This window comes from Anser brachyrhynchus, assembly GCF_964034855.1.
Source record: "Anser brachyrhynchus genome assembly, chromosome: 2".
Lineage (NCBI taxonomy): Eukaryota > Metazoa > Chordata > Aves > Anseriformes > Anatidae > Anser > Anser brachyrhynchus.
The window spans coordinates 30,390,029-30,406,424 of NC_137695.1; the positions used below are offsets into that span (position 1 = coordinate 30,390,029).

General features: G+C 33.9%; 1 protein-coding gene across 2 annotated transcripts in view; it reads left to right on the plus strand.

The window, feature by feature from the left end:
• Window positions 1–14,204, plus strand: part of LOC308190308 (uncharacterized protein) — a 373,068-nt gene extending 358,864 nt beyond the window's left edge. For both annotated transcript variants that reach the window (XR_013947059.1, XR_013947060.1), the window contains one exon: window positions 1,584–14,204. The gene's annotated coding sequence lies outside the window, so the exon portion shown is untranslated. The remainder of the gene's footprint in view (window positions 1–1,583) is intronic.
• Window positions 14,205–16,396: the final 2,192 nt, after the last annotated feature.

Consider the following 16,396-nt stretch of genomic DNA (forward strand, 5'->3'; position numbering starts at 1 on the left):
TGCTTTCATATGCGGCTTCTGGCACTTTAAAACCAGAGAGTGAGAAAACTGGAACGAGGAAGAAATGTCTCAGTGTATATGATCTAGCTTGAACTTTCCGTATAAATGTTCTATTGTCATTACTCTGCACATAGTTTCGCCTGTGGGTAGTAGCAATACATACATGCAAAGCACTGATATTGTTATCTATCTGTCTAATGCTGTAGAAGCCTACTACACAGTTTGGTTGCCAGTGGCCCATTTTACTTACACAGTTACTCCACAGTGTTTCCTGTCAAGTAAATATTTGCATTTTTATGTGCTTTCTATGGAAAATTATGTCATCACATTCTTCTCTTTTATTTTGTTTAGGTCTTGGTCTTGCACTCACATTAGCACTTCATGTTGTCCAACACACAACTAAAGGATTTCAGCTCCTTCCTAATGTGTAACTTAGTTCTTTTTAGGTAAAGTTAGCAGGCACTCTTCTTCTGATTCAAAAAGACTTGAGCAGTGACTATCTAATCTACTGTATTTATTTATTTTATTTATTTTTTTAAAGCCACTTTAAAGAAACTCCAGACAAGTATGAGACGATGGAAGTTCTCTAATTCTAAACTAATTCTAAAGCATTTTTTTTTTATTTGTTAGGAAATATTTCATCTTGCTTTAATAAAATATTAAATATTGTTATTATTTTTAAGGGCTGTTCAAAATTTAGGAGGTAGTAATTTAGTGAGTTAGACTGTTAAAATCTGGGGAGCAGACACTGTCTTTCTTTATATCTTCAAGCCCCTAAAAGTTACCATATGCAGATTTCCTATTTCCCTCTATTTGAGCATATATTAGCAATTCCTAACATAATCTATTGGATTTATTCAGACAGTTCACAGAGAGTTGTTTTTATAATGAAAAATGCTATGATCTTTTAATGTCTTCACCGTTATAATATGTACTAAATTAACAGAACCCTGATGCTCTGATCATTTACACCACAATGTGCTATTTAAAACTGGAAGCCCAGCAGGAGATTTTATTTTTATTAATTTAGTATAATTTTAAACATTACAAAAATAGCTGTCTTACAGCTTCCCTGCTGAGCCCTAGATTGTTGCACAGCCTCTGTAATACTTTATCAGGAGAGTAACATCACTATAAATACTGCATAGTTTATTCTGGTTTTAACACAGAATACAAAAGGATATGAAAGGCTGAAGAAGAAACAAATAAGAGACAAGGGTTGTTCTGTTTTGCATTTTATTTATATTTTTGTTTGTTAGTTTTTAAAGGTTCTCTCCTCTCAGAATATTGTCCAGACATTCTCTAACAGAAGGTGGGAATATGTAGTCAAAGACTAAATGTTGAGGTTTCACCTCATAGCTAACTTCAGACATATCACGCAATACTACTGTAGGAAAACTTTTCACTATGACTCCCTTGTCTGTCGTATCTTCTCCCTGCCATTCTCCTATGGTCTAAATGCTACTGTGCTGTTATTTTTTGAGGCTAATGTGCAGTATATGAGAAATCTCACATGAATTGCAACTTCACAGTTTTAAGTAGAGAATTGGTTTCCATCTGCTCACCTTTGTGTGTATTTACAGAGTTTACATCTGCCTGAAAAAAAAGAGAAAACAGACTGATCCCATCTCTTGTACAGCTGAGACTGGACATGATAACTGAGTCAGGCACATATGATAGCATTTGGCCTTTTTATAACATTTTTCACTTTTTGGAATCAGCTGAATTGAGCAGAAACTCTTCCCAGGAATGTCCCTCTCCAATGGAACCTGAGAACCCCCAGTAACAGAGAGGTCTTGGCAATGAAGCAATCTTTGTTATGCAACAGGTGTGTTTTGGGGTACTATGGTCCTTGATGAAAAGTTGGGATGGACTGCTGGGGGGGGAATAAGAGACTATGGCTGAAGCTTATTTAAAGTAAAAAAGATGAGAGTTACTAGACTTAAGCTTATTGTAAAACTCTTCATTGTTTGTATTTTTTTAAACTCATTGATTGTTCAATATTATATTTTATATTAAAACAAGTTTTAGAGCTATCTAAAGTATTAATTTTATTATATATTTTTTTAACTGATTAGTGGTGTTGATTCTTTCCAGGTACGATTCTTAAAATAAAATCTGAAAACTGAATGAAACCCAATTCCAAGTCCTTAGGAGTTATCCTGTGACTACATAAGGAAACGCATATTTTACTGACAGGCCACTCATTCTCTTGTAAAACCCTTGTAGCTTTCCTTAAAAATTATTGATTTGGTAGATCCATGGTGCAAAAGTGATTGGCACATATGCCCTCTTTTTGCATTTGAGAAAGGGGACCTTACATCCAAAATACCTTGACACTTTGATGTTAAATGTCATATAGATGTTGACTGAGTGACACACCAACAGTATCTCAGACAGTGGCTGCATGTTGGCCTATCTGGGGCATAGAAGGCAGGCAACCTTCCTCCTTGATTACCTGTCAATTAACCCTAATTAAATCAATAGATTGTTGTTGTTGTTTTGAAGCAGATCAATACTGACTAAAATTCAGCCATGAGCTCTCAGTCCATACAAGTGGGCTAACCAAGTGCCTGTTAATCAGCTAAGGTAATGATGTTCATCAACAAAATGTTTGTTGCTGGAAAATATTGCTACATCTCTGTTGCTGTGATGTTTGCGCCTGTGTATCCACATATGGGAAATATCAATTCATTTGCAATTCTCTCCTTTTTCTATAGCTGCCAGGAGAATGTGAGTGAGGTAAGTCATTCCAAGGACACTGGAAGAAATGTGGCTTGAAATAAAAGTTTTCATGCACTCTTTGCTGATCCTCAGAAATGTAAGGCAACTCAATGGATTAAAGAGAAACATCCAGTCATTGAGTAAGGCATGAAGACAATGAGGGGTGAATCATATGTGTGACACACTCTCCTGAACAGATGACAACGCCAGTGTCCTCAGAGCTATCTCTCTGAACACATGCACATGATACTTATATAATGCCTCACATGCTATTTTTTTTCTTGGCAATACCAGGGGCATAAAATCTAGATTTTGCAAGATTTAGGATTTTTTTTCCTTTTCCATTCTTCTGTCCATCTATCTTTCCTTAATATTTCTTGAACTGAGTATGTGCAGTGATAGTGTCACAAATAATTAAGTATTGGGCAATTTTCTGTTTATAATATATTTTTTTAATACTAATGAAATTTATCAAGTGGATCAATCTCAGCAGTGTTCCATCTGTTTCATGAACAAAAGCTAAAGGACTCTGAAAAGCATTGTGGTGTGTATTAGACATCTTCCTGTAGAAACAAAGTAGGATTTTGCCATTTAATATTGGAATTTTCTCTTCATCTGAAGTAAATACCTTATATATTTTTCACTCTTATCAAAAGTAGTTGTGCTGTTGTCTCAGTAGGCTCATGTGATGAAGTGACTTCAAAAATATTACCACAGATTCTTAGTGGAATAGGTTTGGAAGATGTAGGCTTGGAAGATTTGGGGTATAGCTCTGCGAATATTATTCTTCTTCTATATGATAATAACTGCCCTGAAAGGAAGATTGACATGTTTATGTCTTTGTTTTGTTAGACTGCAACAGGAAATGTATTAGTGCAATATTGATTTGACCAGAATGATTAAACTCAGTTTTAATATTATCTTCCCATCCAACCAGAAATCCTCTTCTTACTTATCCAAATAGCAAAAATCCCACAGATTTCAAACTAGAGTAAGTTCTAACATTGTAAAGCTATTCCAAGATAATAGAAAATACGTATTTTTCAAGTTTTATTTCATACATAGTTTATAATACTACTACAGAACCATAAAAGAGAAGATGTCTGATTGGAGGTTCCTGGTGTGCCACTTTCTTGTATATAAAAAGGCATACTTAAATTTCATAGTTTGCCCCTTTTTTGAAATGTGGAATTCTACAAGAGTATAGGTCTGGATAACAGGCTATGAATTCTGCTAAAAACACTACACAAGTCTATCAGTTCTGGAATATTACGGTTTTTTGTTTGTTTGTTTGTTTAGTTTAGTTTAGTTTTAAGTTGAAATTAATTGTGTTGTCTGTGAAAAACACCACATTACAACTCTCTGAGTAGTTGTAAACAATCTGTGATATTGTCCTAAAGAGAGTTCATATAAGTTAGCTTTAAATAATCATTGTCATATATCATATTTTCAATTATGGATACAAAAATGGTAGATTAGATTAAAAGTACATAGATTTTAATCATTTTTTTTTTTGAATTGGAATTTGCTTAGGCCCTCAGATATTGTAAAAATATTCTAGATATACTAAAAAACTACTTGAATCTTTCTCATTGTTTCTTAGTAAGGCACATACAGCTTTTGATTAAATTATTTTCCAAATGTTATTTTGTAAAGAAATTTAATAAAATTTACTACTCTGCAATCCATTGAGCACTTCCTAATTTAATTTTCATATTCTGCATTTCCTGGGATTTACAATTAAAATTGTGATGAGCCAGACATTCAAACTCTTACATGTGTGAGATTTTTTTTTTAACTGAACAATATCAAAAGGATTTTGTTTTTATAAAATATTTTTTGAACAAAATAGTGCAAGCAAATGAGATCTTTTTCTATATAGATTGTGAAGTTTTTACTAAGTTTGGCAAACATTTTCTTCTATTTTTCTCACTTTACCCACTCAACCCTTTGGCAATGTTGACTGTTTATGCCAGTGCCAGATACAGTTAATAGAAAATAATAGTTCTGACTTTTTATACTCTCCAACATTGATCAAATAAAAAAAAAAAAAACACAACTATTCTCTAGAACAGACGCTGTCATTAAAATTCTTGCAGATTTATTTACATAAAACTCAGCATGTGTGTAACCAAGAATGATCCATAGTTTTCAACAGTTAGTTCACATTACTATTATTTTATTATGCGGAGTTCATGGAGATCACTAAAGATAAATATATTAGATAAATATCTTTTTTCTCTTGTAGTAATAGATATTTAATTTCATTTTTTTTAGAATCTTTTTGAGCTTTACAATATATTACAAACTTTGCATTACTTATTTAACCCTTCTTCTTCTAAAAAAAAAAAAAAAAGGATACTGTAGTGCCACTAGCTGAGAAAAAGAAGCACTCCAAACAAACCCTAGGGATACTAGATCACTTGCATGTTCTTCTGATCATGCTAGATGCAGTCATTTTTCCTAACCTGAGATGGTTAAGAATCTTTGAGTAGTCCCTTTGCTGAGTTTTTATGCTCTAAAAGCAGTAAATGCAAAAATACCGAAGTTTGTTCAATAAGCTAATCAAACTCTATCCTTCAGTCCTCCTAGAAGGTCCTTTCAATCTATTCAAGCCCCCATCATTTTCATATATATATGATTCTTCTCAAAATTTAGCATTTTAAATTGAGATTACGCTGTGTGGTTAGAAACTAACTTCTCTTTAGACTTTTATCAAAGCAAATAGCAAGCCTAAATTATAGGAGAACACAACCTGAATCGTTTGAGGATTGAGAGTCTTCCTAAAACATCCACCGTGCGGCAAAAAAGGTGGACAAGTTTTGCCTTTGTCACTAGGAAAGCATCATAAATAATTGCCTCCAAATATGTAAAAGCACTCACAGACTAGTGCAGTGCCAGAGAACATGCAAGCTTAGAAGGCTTTGTATTTTGTCTGCTGTGATGAAATAACTTTTGTTAATATTTCAAAAACTCAGGTGTATTACTTTTCAGAGGCATTAGTCTGCTTCATCTCTTCACTCGGCATCAAAGGCTGATCAAAGGTCCCTGGCTTTCTATTTGTAGCGTGTTGTTCCCCACTCTATTTAACTGGGAAGGAGTGAGAGGTAAGTCCCACACCTCCTGAGAACTGGGATGAGGGGTGTCTTGGCACAAGCAGCTACAGCTGGTCCCACTTGATGCAGGACTCTGCTAACAGCAGGCTGGGTTTGGCTGTATAACTGGAAAGAGTATCATAGTTAATCACATACATGTGTATATAATGTTGTCTCCATTGTACTGTTTCTAGACCTTCCAGTCCTACTTTAAGATCTATTATGACAGACATACTTGCTGAATTAATAATAATAATAACAACAACAACAATTACAATATGTCTGAGGCTATAAACGTTAACTAGGGCTAATAAAGCAAGTTGCAATTTCAGCTGCAATTCTCAGCAATGTGATTAAAAACAAGATGAGAATGCTTTATACCGTTTTTCTGGTTAAGGCTTATCTCTGAATAGGTTCTAAACTTTACCTAAAATTCAGTGTTGACTGCAACATAAAGGTGTGGCAGGTAGTTTGCAAAGAAGACAAGAAGACAAGAAACTATAACATATTTGCGCTAGATTTCATTACTGAGTAGCTTTCTGTTCTGCCAGTTTTCCCTCCAGGATTTTCCAAAAGACGTGTATATAACACCTACCAGGAGACAATATTTTATGATAAAGTAGATGAGACAGGTGAAAAAAATGTTCAAGTATAAATGTTCAAATGAACAAAATGAAGCAAGTGCTTCATGTTACAAGAAGCTAAAACTTTTCATTTAGGTCTAATTGCTGTCTCAGGCACAATAACATAAAAGGAGAATAGAGGAAAGCTGCTGAATATATATATAAAATACTTTCTGAGTTTTTTGGGACCTTTTATTTTATTTTTCTTAAAAAAAATAAAATAAAATCAAGTCTGAATAACAACAGCATTGTCTGTTAGAAAAGTAACAATCTTTGACCTGTCTCAATCAACTTTCCATAAGCTTGCTCATATATTATCAAGGCATTATAAAGGCATGCAATTAAAATGAAATACTAATTGGTACCAGAAAAAAAATAAATTAATACTGTGCCTGTAGAATATAACCGAGTTCTAATATATTTCACAATATATTTATTCAGTGTCAGAAAACATTCCTCTAGCCTGGAAAGTAAATTTTCTGATCTCCAAATGGACATTTTTATCCTCTTCTTCCATCATGAATTCTTCATCCATCATGAATTTTACAGACAGCTTTGTTAATCAGCAGAGTACTCTAGAAGAGATCTTTATTGCTTAAAAGTAAAGTTACTATTTCCCTTTAAATTTCCATGTTCCAAGCTCACAAAACATCCCGTTGGATCTAACACTTGAACTGTGTTATGTTTATGGGATGCAAGAAACTAAGATGGGTTAAATTATTTCAGCTAATACTGAGGTTAGTTCAGACTACAACTTATGTAGTCTGAACTATATACACTTTTAAAATGTTATATATGTCATTCTTTTTTTTTTTTCAATCTCAATGTTCTTGTGCCTTTGCTCTCACATTCCTAAGCTTTTGCTAAAATTGCCACTAATGTTGCTACAGATTAAGAGAAATGTAAATTATAGTCCATGTGCCAGTGATCTGCAAAACAACAAATATTTTGAAATATGCATTTCCACAAAACTGATGAATTTATCCCTTTCTCCTCCCCTCCCTTTCTTTTTCTGTGATTTAATGATGAATGCTGGCATTTATTCTGGTTTTCTGCTATTAGCTTGATAAACAAATTCACATTAAGATATTCTAAGATAAACTTTCCACCTTAGAATAAGAAAAAATGTTCTTATCAGAGAGCATCATAACAGAATAGTTATACATGCTCACATAAAGCGAAGCTTTATGTTTGTTCCACTGCTGAAAATTTCAGTACTGTCAGTTGTCACTGAGGGTAAGAATGATATCATGTCAGTGGTCTATAGAACGAAAGTAACCTCAAATATTTTGTAAGCCATCAGTCATATCTGTGTCAAACATCAAAACAAAAAGTTAAAGAGTTAACATATGTGGTTAGGTTTGTCTTCAAAAGAAAGGAAAAAAAAAAGAAACAGATAAGAGTCTAGGAATCACTTTTTGGTTAGACTGGGAACCTGTTCTAAGTTAAAATCTAGATATCCATCGATGAAAGCTTGTCAGCTAACTTATTTTTCATCTTTTATTACTTTTTATGTCTTTATTTTTCATATTTTGGATGGAAGGTAAGGAAATATCAAAAATTTTGTCTGCAAAAACATTATGCTTATTTTCAAAACCTCCTAACTGTCTTTCTTTGTTTACATGTTAAACAATATTCTTGTTCTTTTGTCAACATTACTGGGTTTATTTCCACCAATATATCATAACTATGTGCTAAAAAGCATAAACAGTATATTGAAGTCTATACATTATGTAGACACCAGCAATATTTATTTTGCAGGGTTGTTTTTCGTTGTTGTCTTTTTTTTTTTCTTTTTTCTTTTTTTTTTTTTCTGTGAGACTAGAATAAAAAATGAACAATTTAGTTTACAATCTAATTTTGAGGGAAATGAGAAGTGATGAAATATCATGAAAAGAAAAAAAAATAACTGAAATAAAGCAGAACTATTTCACCACACATAAAATATCTCCATCTCTGTAGCTCATAAACAACAATAATGTCCATTGCCTATTATTCACTTATTTGCAAATAACTGGCATTATGCCTGTGCTAAAAAAGTCAAGCATGTCACTAGTACAGTAGTGTGGGCACCTGTTGCTCCTTTGCCAGTAATTCCTGCATTATGCAGCCTATGAAGTAAAAGGGATTCTGATTCTTTTGTCCGCCTCAGATCAGCACAACACTGATACAAGCTGGGAAAGGAGTTTGCTGGGCAGAAGCATCAAGGGCCAGACAGTTCATGCTGAAAAATAAGCGTACAACTGTCAAAAGAGAAGGGACTAGAGCTGGCCAATGTCCCCTGCCCTGCAATATTTTCCTGCAGCACAGCTAGTGCCATTCCCAGGCAGTGGGGTGGAAAGGGCAGCCTGAGTTCAAGTGTACTCAAAAGAAAAATGCAAATATTGCCAGTGTGGAGGGAAACTCTGCTGAAGCTGACACTTCTGCAGGCATATTCCTCAGCCCTGTCAAGAGTCAGCTGAAAAATATGAGACAAAACCCTGTAACGTCTCTCTGCATCACATAGGCAGATATCTGTAACTATATTAATTACATTATGAAAATTACCATTATGAAAAATGTCATCAAGCAGCAATTTCCAAGTCGTCACAAACACAGATTTCAATGTCTGTTTTATACTATTACAATTTTATGTAAAATATATAACAACAACAACAAAAAAGTAGAAATGTATATTTTTATATATTTGTAAATCATAGGTGTGTATGAATTAATTTTCTTCTGGTTACGCATATTTCCAAAGTGTAAAAGTCAGCCTTGGAAATTGTAATCCTTAGTAATGTGCTTTTGAAGCAAGGCTTGTTAGCTAACATCTTGGCTTTGAAAAATCTCCTAAATATACTTGTACCATCTCTTCATTGTCATCTGCTTTGGCATCTAAAAATGTAAACATAATTTATTCCACAGATAATTATTCCAAAGTTCTGTTCTTTTCAATCAATAGTATTATTTCTATTTACTACTTTAAAGTGATAACATTAACCCCCCCCCCCCAAAAATAATCATTTTACATTTCTCCAACTCAGTTTGTGGAAAGACTTTCTAAGATTTATTTATTTTTTTTTTACCCCAAAATTGTTTATACAATGGTTTTGTATTAAGCATACTTTCATAAATACAAGAAAATTTATATCTGCATTATTCAGTAATACAGAACCCATTTTTGTCTATTGAAAATTGTGGCATTGCCGTACAAGATATACAAGACTTTAATATCTGTGTTATCTCTTTGCATAAGTCTTTGCGTATTTTTAAAACACACAAAAAATAGAGCACTATCTAACAGATGACTTGTAAATATTTGTGTCTTTTGGTAGTTATCAATTTTGTTTGTGGTGTTTTTTTGAGGGAGGAGGATGCATCACAAATTTTCTTTTAATACATTATTAGTGGAAATCAGAAAAATTGGCCTTTTTTGTGTATGTCATAACTTGTCTTCATAATTGCCTTTTAACAAGTATATGTAACTCAAGATTCACCTTTACTTTGATATTTATTTTGTGGAGTAAAATTTTATATAGTATTTAGTTATAAAGCAAATTTCTGTCAATAAGACTTTTGCTTAAAAATAGTAAAAACTGTACCCTGGTGTCTCAGTCAAATTGATTTTTCTGATGGGAACCTAGAAGGAAGTTATTGTTTTTATTATTATTTTTTTTTATTCATCAGGCAGTCTCTGCATGAGAATAAACCATTCAATGATATGATTTTAGTTTATTTTTATGTCTCTTCTTCATGACACTACAGTTTGTTCATTCCCCACCAAAGAGCAACCAGTCGATCAAAATTTATTAGCTTATGTTGACCTATCTGGATCTAGTTAAAAACTGTGGTATCCTATGTTAACCATTTAGTGAAATTTTCTATGTAGCTGACCAGAAACACTGTTATGTTTGAGAATTTGCATCTACTTTAGTGTTCCCCTAAATTTAAGGGCTTAAGAATTAATTTTGGACTTCCTATTGTGCTATTAAAGGAAAATGAGGGTCTTGTTTAATTTATTAAAGAAAATGTACCTGCTTTATTATTAGACCAGTAGTATTTTATATAAAAGCCTAGGAAGGATGTTCATTTATAAAGGCAACTTTTCCCAGAATTTAAATTGGTGGTAACAGATAATGGATAGTTATAATGTGGTGTCATCACTTAACATCATGAGCTATGGCTGAAGAGGATGAACACCTCTGAGTGCACTATTAAGATGAGCATTTGAGTAGATGATGGAAGAAACACATTCTGATCAGACTCTAGAGAAAGCAAGATATATTTAAGTTTTCAATTTAGTTTAAAATAATAACACTATCCCACGGGTATATATGCTTAACAAATAATTAGGTTTGACTCCAGGTTTTACAAATGACAAATAGGAGAAACTGAGAACTGTTTGGTCTACCCATCAGGGAACTGAAAAGTCTTTGTATTATCCTGGACCCCTAATGACTGTTTTAGAATAACTTAAAATCTGCAGTTTTTGGACTAAACTCTGTTTTGTTCTTAGAAATAACTAACATGTAAATAGCACTTCACAAGGAGCCTAAATAGATATACTGTATTAATTCTAGGTACTAGGTAAGTAATCTCATAATTAGAGATATTCCTAGCTGAAAACACAGTTAAACATTGCTACTAATTAAAACATTCTGTCTATGAATCTGTTAATGTCTATAACTGGCTCTCCCATCCATCTAAAGGTAACAAAAATGCTTACCAGAAGATGCAAAATTTAGATGGTTTGTTCAATAGTTCAATGAGGCCCTTAAAATGGGATTAAGTGGATCAAAAAAAACATGATTAGCTGTGCTCCTCCAGCCTCTTTAATTAGTCAACTAACATTAAGATTGGAGAGTGAGACGGTGTTTGCAACTCTTATTGTCCAAATCAACAGTGTGAAAGTCATTATGCTTTGGCAAATTTGTTACTAGAACTTCCTGGCCAGCCTTTTCATTAAAGCCTAGTGAAAACGCTAGAGGGTTCCTGAGAACCATGTTTCCAAAAGCACCTTTAAATGGCTCATTGAACACAATTCCCTCCACTTTTCTAAAAGGCAGAATTTTCATGTCCTATTGACAGCACAAATATTTCTGATTTTTTCTATTTTCAGGTACTGAAATGACCCTAATTTTTAGAAATAAATTATCTAACTTGCTCCTAATCTAATGTTTGATTTATTAAATACATTGTTGGGTAAATCTGTAGCTTAGTGTAAAACCATGTGCCTTATATAAACTGCCTTTTGTGGTCTTGCGCTGCTGCTTTTGCTTTCTTAAAAACGTGAACAAAAAGGTATCATGAAAGTCAAGTCCTGAAATATATTTCTAGGAATAATTATGACTTTGGCTGTTCTTTACACACAAACAGGACAGTTCTCAGCTCACAGTGACCTTCCAATCAGATACCTTAGTTCAGTAGTGACTTAATTTACGTCCTCAACAAATAATTATATTAAAAATTATCTATTGGAATTAAGTAAGAATAGAAAATGTAAAAATATAATTATTTTCATTCTAAAGTAGCCCCTCCAATGACCAGAGGCACATTGATTATTCTGCCAAAAATTTGCTAAAAGCATAGTACTTTGCAGTTTTGCCTGCCATAAGTCTCTACTGTTCTGCATTTGAATTTCTATGCTCCCAAGGCTTGCATCTTTCCTTTATTATTAACGATTTTCGGTTCAATTAGTTTTCAGAATAAAGGAGGTTAGGACAATTTTCCATTGATCTGTCTTGAACCTCTAACTTCCTTTTGTTCTTTCTGTCCGTTTCTCACTCATATGCACAGGTAGAGTCCTTGTAATATATCAACTGCTAAATCTGACACGATAATTCTCTTTACCTATCAAAAATGTTTCTTAAAAAAAAAATAACAACAAATCTGTATATAAAGTTAATCCTCATACAAATGAATGAGATTCATCTAAGAAGCCTGCTTCTGTTAACATCATTAAAAAGAAAAATCTCTTTCCTTGTAGGTAGATTTCCAGTATACATACTGTAAATATGTAATATTATACAATACACTTCTAAGTGCAAAGAAGAACTAGTGAATGTACGTCTTTGTAGGTATGTGCAAGCTAAGATGCAGTTTATCCTGAACGTAAGCAAAATGAAGATACTCACATCATGCAACAGGTGCATACACTGATGTACATTCATATTGCCATTTCATGGCCCAATGTGATCACTTTGAATGCCACCAGTGACTTCTGTTTTAGTGTCATAGTAGATACCTTTTCTGTCATGAAATAGCAGAGAAACATTGGTCTCTCAGGAAAGATTAGCAGCAATCCCTCCATTCTCTGCTCCTATTGGAGTTTTTCACACAGGAGCTCAGATGGAGCAGGCCACAAATTATGTCTAGCACCCGCCTGGCATTTTGCAAATTGAATATTCCTACAGGGATGCAAGGCCCAGGGACTCTGTACCCACATAATCTAAGCGTCCAGAAAAATATCACAATAAATAAACATAGCTATTACCTGAACTCTTTTTTGGAACAAAGTTTCAAAAAAAAAAAAAAAAAGTGTTGTCGTTTGTGTGAAATTTTCACATTTATTACATTTTTGTCCCTGATAATATATCTTATGATATCTTTTCAGTATAAGGTATCATATTTGACAAGATATATATTTATCCAAGACTTCAGGCTTATGCCTGCACCAGAGAGACCAAGCAAAGTCAGAATTTTAGCTATTTTATGATTTCCATCCAAATGAGCTTTTTGAACTTCATTCTTAAAGACTGGCTAAAGAAAATCTAGGGAGAGGAAGAAAGATGATTAAAAGTTAGCAGGACACCTAAAAATGTGTTTTTTTGTTTCTGAAAGCCAGCAGGACTGATCATTTTCACACAATGAGTCCTCAGTTCCAAGTACAGTGATACTTTTATAAAGCCAAGATTCGATGTTTGTGGGTGAAACATGCCATGTTCGGCCCACTTCTGACCCAGCTGCAGCTGTGAATGGAGTTACTGTTAGAGGACCTACAGCCTGTTTTCCATCTTGTTATTTGTTGATGAATATCCTAAAACACTTCTAAAGCTGTTGATTCTTCGTTGATGTTTTTTTGTTTGTTTGTTTGTTTGTTTGTTTCCCTTTCTTTTTTCTTCTTTTTCACTCTATTATAAGTATTTTCGCTATTAGTATGACTCTCACTCTTTTGTAGCCTACAAAACTTCTGGCCTCAGCCACATCTCATGGCAGTAAGGTCCAAGGCAATTATGGACTAAGAATATAACAACCCTTCTTAATGATTTCAAAAAGTGTTGCACTGCAACATAATCCCACCTAACTCTTGCAATAAGAGAGTAAATACCAGAATCAAATGTACAATCTGAATGCCACATAATATTTTATATACTTCTCCTGTGGCTGTCCTTATATATCGTCTCTTAAGTAAATAGAGCCAGTAGTCCTTTAATTGATGTGAAAATTACTATTTTTTACAAAATTGTGGGACCTTGTTATGCAAGGATAAATATGAATCTGTAAAGCAAATAAGTTATAGATAATATAGCAGCCCAATCTCAAAATCCACTGATGCTAAATGTTTTATACCAGTAATGAAACTTTCTTGGGTCAAGATAATAAATAGAGTGAAAGAATATATATTTCTATTCTCTCACCAATCCAGTCGCCAATAATTTTTAAGAAATAGTTAGCCACAGTTCATAAATCAAAAGAAAAATTACATTAGAGAAGACAGACAGACAGACAGAAAGAGAGAAAGAGAGAGAGAGAGAGAGAGGAAGGAAGGAAGGAAGGAAGGAAGGAAGGAAGGAAGGAAGGAAAAAGAGAAAGAAAGAGAAAGAGAGAAAGAGAAAGAGAAAAAGAGAAAGAGAAAGAGAAAGAAAGAAAGAAAGGGAGGGAGGAGAGGAGAGAGAGGAAGGGACGGAGAGAGGAATGAAGGAAGGAAGGGAGGGAGGGAGGGAGGAAGGAAGGAAGGAAGGAAGGAAGGAAGGAAGGAAGGAAGGAAGTTAGTTTTGTTTTGTGGAAAATTACTGAAACTTTTAAAATCTCCTGAAACAACCATGAAATAATATTTCAAAGTTCTTCTGGCAGTGGCTCAGAAATGTGAAACTATTTGCATCTTGACATTTACCTCTGATAAACATGATATGCACATTAAATCAAAATCAGCATAAAAGTGTGCCATGTGATGGAGTAATATTTGCCATTGGGCTGACCTGTAATGAAAAAGTTAATCTTCTTCTTCCTTCCCCGCTCCCCCCCCTCCTGCACCTCCCCCCCAATGTAACAAACAAACAAACAAACTGCAATAATATTGGTAAAAAGCTCAATAAAATGTCAGAATTGATTTCTAGTAACATATAATGCCTGGCAATTTAAATCTTTATTTCGCCAACTGTTTAATCTGTACTACGAGTAAAAATGTTCCATATGCATAACTTCTCACTTCAGTGATGATCCTGTTTAAAGATTTGTTCCAGCAGCATTTATTTAATGACCTTTATAAATAATTTTCTCATTCTTCTGTGGGTTATATTTAAACTAGGGAATAATAAAAATAAAGTGCACAATGGGAGAAAAAACCTGCCTTCCCCACTACCTCTTTTTTTTTTTTTAAATATAATTATTTCTTAGGTAGCATTAATGAGGAAGTCTGGGAATATAGGCATTACAGTGTTAGAAACAATAATAAGCCAATGGCCATTATTTGCATCCTTATAATGTCAAATTGTATGGTATATTTTTTTTCCGCATAATACCTGTATCACACACACTGTGATAGCCACAGATATGGCTCCCTTATTCTATTGATTTAAATATCCTTTTGCTTCTCCCTCCTCAACAGGAAGTATGAGGTCATTGTTATAGCTCAAACACATGTCTTGATAGAGCACTATTCAAACCAGATATGCACCATACTTTATATCATATTTTGAATTATTTATCTATCATGGGAAATAACAGGAGAGGAAGGAGTTAGCTGGGTGCTTGAAATGAATGTGGCAAAAGCATTAACATGCGGGTCCAGCTGCACAAAATCAGATGTCGAGTCCTGGTACAAAGGGTCAGAGTCAGCAATGGCAGTAGAGCTCTTGGTAATACCAGGAGAGCAAAGAGGCTCGTAAATCCAGCAAAAGGCTATCACATCCTATAAACTAGAAATAGGTGAAACAGAGTACTAATTTCCAATGGTCCAGGGAGGACAGCTGCCTGAAACATATGTTTAAAATTGACATGTGCACGCAACCCTGCCATTCAAAAACTTCCATATGTAGTACAGAGGAAAAGGTTAATCAACAGTGCTGTACAACTTAAGGAAATGCATAGGGTGGCTGACTGATTTGATTCATATGTCCCAGTGACAAAATTCTTTCCTGGAGATCCATAATGTCTGGGTTCTTAATTATCTGGTCTTTTGGAGTGTGTGTGTATATTTAAAAAATGGTGAATAAAATGTCAGCCAAGAAACACACTGTTCATTCCTTTCAGGTTTATTTTAAACCTATTGCACTTAGGCTCCAGCTAAATCAATTTTTCATGAATATCTACCCTAGTAGATTACACCTCAAGCCAGTTCAGATCTCCAGAGAATTTGAAAAAAAAAAAAAAAAAAAGAAAAAAAAAGAAAGATTTATCAAGTAACAAGTAACACCTCAGGAAAAAGAAACAGGGTTTTTAATTGCTTTGTGCGCTCCATAATTGAAGGCAAGCACCTTCTTGAGGCACTCACTGCCAGGAGGAGTGTGACTCCACTTGGCCCTGTCTAATTAATCCTGTGATACAAACCTTCTGGCTTCAATTTTCACATTTCTGTCTCTTTTTAGAGGTGATAATAAAACTAAAAATTTATGTTGGTTACTGTATGACTATAACAGTGCCAGCAGAACACAAATAAAGCCATATGGATGAAAGAGACCTCGTCTTCCCATCCCTGGCTTCTCTGTTTTGTGAGGTGTTCAGGGGTACACTTTGTGCTAACAAGAAAAGGTA